The following is a 12,176-nucleotide window of genomic DNA, read 5'->3' as shown; positions in this document are numbered from 1 at the left end:
CGGTTCTAGGGGCTTCAGTCCGGAACCGCGGGACTGCTACGGTCGCAGGTTCGAATCCTGCATCGGGCATGGATGTGTGTGATGTCCTTAGGTTAGTTAGGTTTAAGTAGTTCTAAGTTCTAGGGGACTGATGACCTAAGATGTTAAGTCCCATAGTGCTCAGAGCCATTTGAACCATTTGAACCCAAATCCTGTATCATTTCAGTGACACTTTCTCACATATTTCGCGATGATACAAAATGTTCTACTCTTCATTGATCTTTCTCGATGTACTCCGTTGATCTTAAAATGGATTAAATGGCTCTGAGCACTGTGGGACTTAACATCTGAGGTCATCAGTCCCCTATAACTTAGAACTACATAAACCTAACTAACCTAAGGACATCAAACACATCCATGCCCGAGGCAGGATTCGAACCTGCGACCGTAGCGGTCGTGCGGTTCCAGACTGAAGCGCCTAGAACCGCTTGGCCACATCGGCCGGCCGTTGATCTTATCTGGTAAGGATCCCAGACAACGCAGCAGTACTCCAAAAGAGGACGGACAAGTTTAGTGTAGTGTAGGCTGTCTCTTTACTGGATCTGTCGGTTCTAACTGTTCTGCGAGTAAAACGCAGTCTCTGGTTTACCTTCCCCACAACATTTTCTACGTGTTCTGTGCAATTTAAATTGATCTTAATTGTAATTACTAGGTGTCTAGTCAATTTTACGGCCTTTAAATTAGACTGATTTATCGTCTAACCGCAGTTTAACGGATTCATTTTAGCACAATTTTCATTATTTAGGGTGAACTGTCAATTTTAGCACCAATTAGGTATCTTTTCTAAATAATTTTGCAATTTGTTTTGATCTTTTGATAACTTCACCGGAGGATAAACAATAGCATCATCTGCAAACAACCACAGACGGCTGCTCAGATTGCCTCCTAAATCGTTTATATACACTCATGCTTATAAATTAAGGATAATGTTTTGATTACGAGCGGCTAGGAAAGGCGGCGTCGATGAGTGAATGCTAGAAAAAATATATTTAAAGGTAAATAAAATAATAGGCTTGAAGTACGGTTCCTTGTCCTATAAAATGTACGTTAAGGTAGTTACAGAGGAAATTTATTTTTAACGAATACAACGGAACAGTTAATCGTAAATGTATCTCGATAGAAGTCAGCAAATTCATTGTTACCCGCGCAGCGTTGGGAACACCTAAAGTGGGCCGTCACAATCTTCCTTTCCAGGTAAAAAGTGAGAACATGCTTAGCATTTCAGTAACTTAAGCATTAGTGCACTAAATAACCAAAGATAAATGAGAAAAATTACAAATATTCCAACATTGTTAATGGTGTGCGAGTAGTGCAGTTCGATCTAAGACAAAAGATCTCGTGAAGTCGCACACAAAGTCCCAAAGCTTTGGTGATTTGTGAGGGGCAATTGAACACATGCCCCAACTGTGGATGTATCGGATATGTGCGTGCGCATGTTATAAACACACGATATGCGAGTCGTGCGCTAGTCAGTTTGGCTAAAAACAGATTACAAAGCAAGTCAGACGTGCCGCCATATGCATAAGCTGTAGCAGATAAAGCAAGTGAAACAATCATCGACGAATGGGTACACGTACTATCACCCCAACGAGTCTCCCCCCCCCCCCCTCCCCGACACGCTAATTGTGGCACACTGACAGGTGCGAAAAACAGAAAAGTAGGTTTGAACAGATGATTCTGAAGTACGCAAACATAGCCAGAAACAAAAGCAAGGAAATAAGAAATTAGTCGACTGCGGAATGTAGAGAAGTGCGGACATCTTGTCGTGCGATGCGAACAACTGAAGTAGAGCATGCTACTGAATAACTTCCGTCAGAGTGAGCGGACCAAACAGAACACATAATCCAAAAGAAACGTAGGCCAGGGCAATAGAGCTAGAGAAGTTTCTTTATTCACTTTGTAGGAAGTACCAGAAATTAGTTATATTTGGAGACTTCAGTATAAATTTTGTATATGATGGTGCAAGCAAAAGGATGTTAGTAGATCTCCTAAATACAAAATGATCTGATGCAGACTGTGTTTCTTCCAACTAGGGTGCAGGGAAACAGTTACACAGTCATATGGTTCAAATGGCTCTGAGCACTATGGGACTTAACATATCAGGTCATCAGTCCCCTAGAACTTAGAACTACGTAAACCTAACTAACCTAAGGACATCACTCACATACATGCGCGAGGCAGGATTCGAACCTGCGACCGTAGCAGTCGCGCGGTTCCAGACTGAAGCGCCTAGACCCGCTCGGCCACCAGCGGCCGGCGGCACAGTCATAGACAATATTTTTATTCATTCTTCATTACTAGATGGGCATTCTGTTAGTAAAAGTGTGAATGACCTTTCAGACTATGATGCATAAATTTTAACCCAAAAGGCTTTCGTACTCAAAAAAATGTCACATATAACTACAAACTATGTAGGATAGTTAATCCAACAGCAAAAGAGAGCTTTTTAAACCTTATCAAGGAACAAGAGTGGCAGGATGTTTATAGTGCCGATTACATAGTTGTTAAATATAATGCTTTCCTTAATATATTTATCATGCTCTTTGAGAATTGCCTTCCATTAGAACATTATAAACGGGGTACTAGCAGTAACAGGCAGCCCGGGTGGCTGACAAGTGGGATAACGATATCACGTAGAACAAAGCGGGAATTATATGAAAATTTGAAAAGTAGTCACAATCAAGCTACAGCAGCACATTACAAACAGTATTGTTAAGTGCTTAAAAATGTTATTAGGAAGGCAAAGAGTATGTGGTTTGCAAATACACTCCTGGAAATTGAAATAAGAACACCGTGAATTCATTGTCCCAGGAAGGGGAATCTTTATTGACACATTCTTGGAGTCAGATACATCACATGATCACACTGACGGAACCACAGGCACATAGACACAGGCAACAGAGCATGCACAATGTCGGCACTAGTACAGTGTATATCCACCTCTCGCAGCAATGCAGGCTGCTATTCTCCCATGGAGACGATCGTAGAGATGCTGGATGTAGTCCTGTGGAACGGCTTGCCATGCCATTTCCACCTGGCGCCTCAGTTGGACCAGCGTTCGTGCTGGACGTGCAGACCGCGTGAGACGACGCTTCATCCAGTCCCAAACATGCTCAATGGGGGACAGATCCGGAGATCTTGCTGGCCAGGGTAGTTGACTTACACCTTCTAGAGCACGTTGGGTGGCACGGGATACATGCGGACGTGCATTGTCCTGTTGGAACAGCAAGTTCCCTTGCCGGTCTAGGAATGGTACAACGATGGGTTCGATGACGGTTTGGATGTACCGTGCACTATTCAGTGTCCCCTCGACGATCACCAGTGGTGTACGGCCAGTGTAGGAGATCGTTCCCCACACCATGATACCGGGTGTTGGCCCTGTGTGCCTCGGTCGTATGCAGTCCTGATTGTGGCGCTCACCTGCACGGCGCCAAACACGCATACGACCATCATTGGCACCAAGGCAGAAGCGACTCTCATCGCTGAAGACGACACGTCTCCATTCGTCCCTCCATTCACGCCTGTCGCGACACCACTGGAGGCGGGCTGCACGATGTTGGGGCGTGAGCGGAAGACGGCCTAACGGTGTGCGGGACCGTAGCCCAGCTTCATGGAGACGGTTGCGAATGGTCCTCGCCGATACCCCAGGAGCAACAGTGTCCCTAATTTGCTGGGAAGTGGCGGTGCGGTCCCCTACGGCACTGCGTAGGATCCTACGGTCTCGGCGTGCATCCGTGCGTCGCTGCGGTCCGGTCCCAGGTCGACGGGCACGTTCACCTTCCGCCGACCACTGGCGACAACATCGATGTACTGTGGAGACCTCACGCCCCACGTGTTGAGCAATTCGACGGTACGTCCACCCGGCCTCCCGCATGCCCACTATACGCCCTCGCTCAAAGTCCGTCAACTGCACATACGGTTCACGTCCACGCTGTCGCGGCATGCTACCAGTGTTAAAGACTGCGATGGAGCTCCGTATGCCACGGCAAACTGGCTGACACTGACGGCGGCGGTGCACAAACGCTGCGCAGCTAGCGCCATTCGACGGCCAACACCGCGGTTCCTGGTGTGTCCGCTGTGCCGTGCGTGTGATCATTGCTTGTACAGCCCTCTCGCAGTGTCCGGAGCAAGTATGGTGGGTCTGACACACCGGTGTCAATGTGTTCTTTTTTCCATTTCCAGGAGTGTAGAATAGCTAATTCAGAGGATAAAATTAAAACAGTATGGTCAGTTGTGAAGGATGTGTCTGGTCAGCAGCACAAGGTTGGCAATATAAAGTCGTTCTTTGTAAAAATATTTCTGTTTCTGCTAAATCAGATATATGTACAGTATTCAAAAATCATTTTCTGAGCATCGCTGGTCAATGAAATAAGAATTTAGTTTCTATAGGGAATCATATTACTTTCTTCGGAAATGCCTTTCCGAGATTGGTGTCTGAAATACTCCTCTGTGATACAGACAGGAAGGAGATTGAGTCAATAATTAATTAACTGAGGACTGAGGACTCTCATGGTTATGATGCATTTCCGAGATTGGTGTCTGAAATACTCCTCTGTGATACAGACAGGAAGGAGATTGAGTCAATAATTAATTAACTGAGGACTGAGGACTCTCATGGTTATGATGGAGTGCCTAGCAGAATTTTGAAGTACTGTGCTGCACATGTTAGCCCCGTATTTAGCCACTTGTGTAATTTTTCCTTTAGGAATGGTCAGTTTCCTTAACGATTGAAGTACTCAGTAACAAAGCCGGTATATAAAAAAGGAGAAAGGGATAATGTAGACAATTATAGACCTATTTCTTTACCATCAGTGTTAGCTAAAGTTATTGTAAAGGCTGAGTATGTAAGGATGTACAGTTCGGCTTTAGAAGTCGTTTAACATCTGAAAATACAATATTCTCTTTTGTCTGTGAGGTACTGGATGGGTTAAGCAAAAGGTTTAGAACGTCAGGCATATATTTTGATTTAACTAAGGTATTTGACTGTGTTGATCACAAAATATTGCTCCAGTAGATGGTGCGAGGTTAGTAACAAGGCGCCACTCAAAACGCACGGTCGAGTATCCGGAGGCGGCTCCAACAGGACGGTCGCGAGTAGGCAGTGCAGTAGCAGAATGCACCACTGACCACAAAGATAGAAATAATAAACAAAATATAAAGTTAAAGTGAACTATATTAATTATCAGTGAACGCCACGTGTCGTGGGCAGTATCTATAACGGGTACTGAAAGTGATAACTGTGTTGTAAAGTGTTGAGTGTAACGGCCTGCCAAGAGCTGCCGTATTGGAAAGTATGTGATGCGTGTTTCAAAATCTTCATTAAAACGGTTATACTACAAAACGTTGTTAACCTTTAACAACTGGCATCCCGACACTCCCCATTTCGGCAGGAGAACACACCTACATTGAACCTCGCGCCTGAGCGCCACTACTGCGACGAGGGACAACCGAAGCAGCTAGACACCAGGTTTGTAATAAAGAAACCAGAGAAGGAATGCCATACATTTCGCTACAATGCCATACATAAGAAGAAGGGCATTGTACTGTTCCTCTAGTAATCCTGGCAACTCTATAATATTTCTATTTGCTGATGACAGTACCTTGGTAGTAAAGGATGTTGTGTGCAACACTGGCTCGGTTTCAAATAGTGCAGTTCATAACCGAAGTTCATAGCTTGTAGAAAATAAACTAACCCTAAATCACAGAAAGATTCAGTTTTCTAGCAATTTCTAGCAAACAATGCAACAAATCCTGACGTTTTAATTTCACAGAATGGGCATATGATTAGTGAAACTGAACAGTTCAAAATTCTAGTTGTTCAGATAGATAGTAAACTGTCATGGAAAGCCCACGTTCAGGATCTTGTTCAAAGACATAATGCTTCCATTTTTCCTATCGAACTGTATCTGAAGTGAGTGATTGTTATACACGAAAATTTGTCTACTTTGCTTATTTTCATTCGCTTATGTCGTAAGGCATTATAATTTGGGTAACTGTTCCCATTCTTAACAGATATTTTTGGCTCAGAAACGGGCGGTTTGGGAAATAAGTGGTGTAAGTTCACGAACCTCTTGTCGACCCCTATTCACGAGTCTAGGTAAGTTGACATTGGCCTCTCAATATATATATTCCTTACTGTCATTTCTAAGCAGCTTTCACTCAGTTAACACTCGGCAGAAATAATACCTGCATTTGGATCGGACTTCCTTAACTCTTGTTCAGAATGGTGTGAAGTATACTGCAGCATCCATTTTCAATAAACTACCACTCGAATTCACGAATGGAAGCTGAAGAGTTTCCTCATGGGTCACTCCTGTTCTGTCGAGGAGTTCCTTGAAAAACGTAGCTGATTCTTGTTGTATTGTTGATTGCGTTTACTTAAACTTATGGACTGACTTCTTTCGGGTTCATAAACATTTTATTTTTATCTGTTATTACTTTAATGTTGTAATTTCATGTGTTGACACTTCCATGATTTGGTCCTACGGAACTTGATGTGTAAGTAAATAATAAAATAATAAATAAAGCAACAACGTAGTTATGGATCCATTTCTGTTAGTTTCCTTGAGATGAGACACAGTTATGATACACTACAGGGTGTAAACTCCTTCTACCATTCCCGCTGCAAGACCTGAATTTACAGTGAGAAATTTAAATTGAGATTCTACGTTCGTGTTCCACATGTCTTGGGCATATACTGCCAAGTGAGGATTCTCTATAGTGTTCTATCACTGTGACCTGAATACGGCATATCTGGGACTGGCAGCAGAAGAAGTACCAATTAGTTCCGTGTTCCTTAGACTATTTGAACTATTCTTTTACCGAAATAATGTGCAACGTGTCAGTTTATGGGATGTGGGTACGTAATTAATGTTAACATTAATGAACACATTATTTTTTAGTCCTACTCATACAACTTCAGAGAAATACTAAATTTTAAGGCTACCAGTTTTAAAGAGGAAATTCATCCATGAATTAGAAAGAGTTGTCAAAGAGAAATGATTGTAAGTTAGATTTAAAACTAGGTATGCTACCTGTCAGAAATAGGAATTTCCTTACACTCCCAGATACTGTCTATCCATTGGGAATAGTAGTTCTGTTGTAGATTTTCTCTCCCTTATAAGCTGTATAAAGGAAGGTACAACTGGTTGTACTAGTAACTTAAAAGTTATAGAATCACTCGTCATTTCCTTTTCTTACCTTGTATTAGTTCTTCTTTTTCTTGCGCCTTTGTCCCACAAAGACAACATGTTTATTTACGGGTTTGATATTGTTACTTCAAGGGGTAGCCGAATTCCCTTACTGTCGCCACCACGTCAATGTTGTTCACTTGAAAGTGAACTAAAATTTTCTAATTCTTAGCGAATCGTGTAACTGGTGTCGTACTTTGGTACTATCCAAAAATTCGCCTAGCAACACGTGGGAAATTTACGTTCTATTACGCGTATTACAATTTATTCCCGTTTTCATTGAAAGGTTGTTGTTGTGTTGTGGTCTTCAGTCCTGAGACTGATTTGATGGAGCTCTCCATGCTACTCTATCCTGTGCAAGCTTCTTCATCTCCCAGTACCTACTGCAACCTGCATCCTTCTGAATCTTCTTAGTGTATTCATCTCTTGGTCTCCCTCTACGATTTTTACCCTCCACGCTGCCCTCCAATGCTAAATTTGTGATCCCCTGATGCCTCAGAACATATCCTACCAATATATCCCTTCTTCTGGTCAAGTTGTGCCACAAACTCCTCTTCTCCCCAATTCTATTCAATTATTCCTCATTAGTTATGTGATCTACCCATCTAATCTTCAGGATTCTTCTGTAGCGCCACATTTCGAAAGCTTCTATTCTCTTCTTGTCCAAACTATTTATCGTCCATGTTTCACTTCCATACATGGCTTCACTCCATACAAATACTTTCAGAAACGACTTCCTGAGACTTAAATCCATACTCGATGTTAACAAATTTCTCTGCTTCAGAAACGCTTTCCTTGCCATTGCTAGTCTACATTTTATATCCTCTCTACTTCGACCATCAACAGTTATTTTTCTCCTCAAATAGCAAAACTCCTTTACTACTTCAAGTGTCTAATTTCCTAATCTAATTCCCTCAGCATCACCAGACTTAATTCTACCATTGAAAGGTATGTGTACTTTTTCCCTTCAAAAGCACTAAAAAGGACATACCCTTCTCACCTCCATCTACTCTCAGCCGGAGATTGATAGCAGTGCACCGGCTTAGTAGATGGAAAGGTAGCTCTTTGCATGTTCTATGGAGAGAGTATAGAGTAAGAGAGATATCTGGGTCAACATTTTACTTATAAAACGGATAAATTTTTATTCGCACCAAACCTTGTTTCATTGAAAGATCGTTGTTTTTATAACTGACACAGAAAGCAATTTTATTTATTTATTAGAATAATCCTTTTGAGGGCTACGATAAATCAACTTTCGCTTTGCTTCCTTGTGCTTAATTTTCGTTGCTACCAGACTCCTTCGCCTCTTTGGGAGTGTCGTTCCTTTTCTCCCTGGGTGCACTTCGTTCCATGCGCAGACTCCTTTCGTTTTATTATTAAATTGCTCTTCGTTTATTTATTTAAGTTAAATGTTTTATTTATTTATTTATTTTCATAGGGAAGCGTGTCTGAAGTGGCGCCGTGTTTTTGGCGGGAGCGCAGCTGGGGCTCAGAGAGGTGGACGCCGGTCCCGCCGAGTCGCTCATACCATATTCCCTGTGCCGCCTTTGAGGGCCTGCATTAAGGAGAGGGCTCTCCGCCCGGGGCACTGCATACAAGCCGGTGACTCTCGCTTTCCTTTGAACTCGCCGGGCAATGTTCGCACCGCTCATCACAACAGCGCAGCATCACTGGGTTCGCCCATAACCTAAAACACTGACAATCTCAGCCCTCTAGACTATGTTTCTGGGACTCTTCTCAGGCGTTAGAGGACAGAAACAAGGTACGGAAGTAGTATAGTAAATTTCTGTTTTCACTTCACAGCTAGAAACTACCGTAAATAACCTGACATATAGTTTAGTTGTTCAAATCACAAGCGTATCATATGGGTTAACCGACGAATATGACACAGGTGTTAACAAGAAAAAACTAAAACAAAAAATGAGTGAAGTTAATTAGTTGCTCGTCTTAAGTATGTACAATGGTAACATTTTTGTGCTAACAAAACACTCCACTTTTGTCAGTTTTTTCTCGAAACAGGAGAAGTGTGACGTCATACGAAAAGAGATACGTTAACATGTCTGTTGCGCGACAAATTACACAAGCGTAAAAGCTGTCAATTCAACTAAACACCAACGAATTACAATTACCAAGAATTTAAATGGGACGATCAAGTAGATTATGTTGTGTGGAAGCGTTTTATTGTCAGTACACTTACAAATGCAACAGGTCTCCTGAAGAGGCTGCATACACTTCGTATATTCGTCCTCCGCTATGGCATTGGTATGTGGTACGGTGTCCTAGCCAGACAGGGGGAGCGAAAAGTCGAAAGAAGGGCAGCTCGTATTGCACTGTCGTGAAGGGGGGCAGAGAGGGTCACGGATATGATAAGCGAGGTGGGATGTCAACCATTAAAACAATGGAGTTTTGCCCTGCGGGGAGATATTTTCACAAGATTTCCATCACCAGCTTTCTCCTCTGAACGTGAAAATATTTTATGATATTTCACTGCTGTCAACTTACATAAGGAGAAATGAACATTGCGATAAAACAAGAGAAATCAGAGCTCGTACAAAAAGATTTAGGTGTTCATTTTTCTCGCGCGCTGGTAGAGAGTGGAAAGGGAGAGAGTTAAATGTAACTCCATGCTATGTTCGGAGAGCGGGACTTTAGCTGGTCGATTTCCGATAATAAATCTGTTTAACTAACAAATAAAACCAAAATAACGGCTGTTGGTATTTTATTATTGGGAGAGAAAATGTCTGAAGGTGCTTCGAAGAACCATCCGCCAGGCATTTAAGTGTGAACTGCAGAATACTCATGAACATGTGGACATAGCTACCTTTCACCAGCTGCTACATTTTCACGTATATGAACAGTGATGCAATACTGTCAAATGTCTTTTATTCCAGTCTTTGATCACAATATCAATTCTTTTGACGATGACCGGTTTCAGTCAGTAATAATCATCCTCAGATCTACAATATAAAAATATATACACCTAGTGAGGTGTGTCTTTCAACACAACATTACGTATGTAACACAGCATTACGTATCACAATAAACTACCATACGACCAGGGTAATGTACCGATAAACTACGGTAAAACGTACCTTTTCTACACCATGTCCTAAAGTGATAAGGCTGTAATGGCATCGTCAAACATATAAACATACTCAGCACAGCAATGTCACATAACATCCTGGCGGCCGACCCAACAGAGGGCGCTGGTCATTGATCTGTGTTTTCTTCAGCTGAGCCGGCCGGTGTAGCCGAGCGGCTTTAGGCGCTACAGTCTGGAACCGCGCGACCGCTACGGTCGCAGGTTCGAGTCCTGCCTCGGGCATGGATCTGTGTGATGTCCATAGGTTGGTTACGTTCAAGTAGTTCTAAGTTCTAGGGGACTGATGACCTCAGATGTTAAGTCCCATAGTGCTCAGAGCCATTTGAACCATTTTTCTTCAGCTGTCATATAGACATTTATCTTTCATAGGTAATTTATGGGTTGCTACAGGAAATTTATTACGTATATTAATTTTTGACCGTAAATTCATCATTAAAGTGTCAGACGTATTATCTTTATATATTTCTTTTAATAATTTTATATTGGTAACTGGATTCGTCTTTTACTGCATCACAATTGGTTTCTATAATACTTATCAATATTTAAAAGTCTGTTATAAGTATTTTACCTAATGTGTTTTCTATCATATGTTTCTTATTAAATGATGACCACATCTAAGCCCACTGTAGCGACATGTAGGGAGGATGTAGGCAAACATATTTCTGGAAGCTACTGTACTTCAGTAGCCAGTTGCAAAAATGACTGTCAGGACGATGTGGCCTATTTTACACCTTATTTTAGCACTATGTGAAGATTCTGTGCTGATCATATTTATATGTTTTGATGGTTCCATTACGGCCTTATCACTTTACGATATGGTGTAGAAAAGGTACGTTTTACCGTATTTTATCTGTACATTTCCCTGGTTGTGTGACAGTATGTTGTGATACGTAATGTTGTATTCTGTTGAAAGACACACTGCTCACAAGGTGTCTCGTATATTTTTATATTGTACATCTGAGTATAGTCATTACTGACTGAAACCGGTCATCGTCAAAAGAATTGCTATTGTGAGCAAAGACTGGAATAAAAACATTTGATAGATACCTTTGTAATATATCACTGTAAAGTATCACTGTCCTTTCTCCTACTCTCCCAGACGTTGCCCGGTCTCTAATTATTTCTGGTGTTTTTGAAAATTCTGAAACCCCACCTTCCCTGTTTCAAGAATTTATTTCTGTTAAAGGTTAATTCTTGATAAGATACCTTGAATAAGAACTTTTTGCTACACTAAGGGAAAAGATTAATTTTTCAGAGATGGTGAAATAGACTGGAACAGAAAATAATTTTTGGTCAATACATGCCTACATATTGAGAATTTGACAATAGAAATGGCAATCTTTAGTTCACATAAACATCCTGAAATTTTTTCTGAGTGCATTTTAACGAAAAAAAAGTGGCAATCTTTAGTTCACATAAACATCCTGAAATTTTTTTCTGAGTGCATTTTAATAAAAAAAACACTTCTGTTTCTTTCCAGTTTGGCAACTTAACGTGATACGTTCTAAACAAAATAGCTTGGACAATATTATTTAGCTGCTGGGAATATGAGACCAAACTTTACACTGAAATTCCTGTAGTTAGTTTATAAGTTCTTAGAAATATGAAATTCGGTGTAGATAATCGTGTAATCTCGAGATAGAGAATGAGCTTTCAACGATACTAGTTGACCACGAATGAATCGCAGAACACTGGCACATTTAGCTTATGATATGCCTCATATAATTTAGAAACAACTTTCCAAAATTTGTTTTACATATTGTGGGCCTAGCACACATACTTAAAGAAAACAACCATCTACTCGTACATGTGTTTAAATAAATCTAGCCTCTACATCAAAGCTT

This window comes from Schistocerca nitens, chromosome 7 (genome assembly GCF_023898315.1).
Source record: "Schistocerca nitens isolate TAMUIC-IGC-003100 chromosome 7, iqSchNite1.1, whole genome shotgun sequence".
Classification (NCBI taxonomy): domain Eukaryota; kingdom Metazoa; phylum Arthropoda; class Insecta; order Orthoptera; family Acrididae; genus Schistocerca; species Schistocerca nitens.
This window is presented reverse-complemented; position numbering follows the sequence as displayed.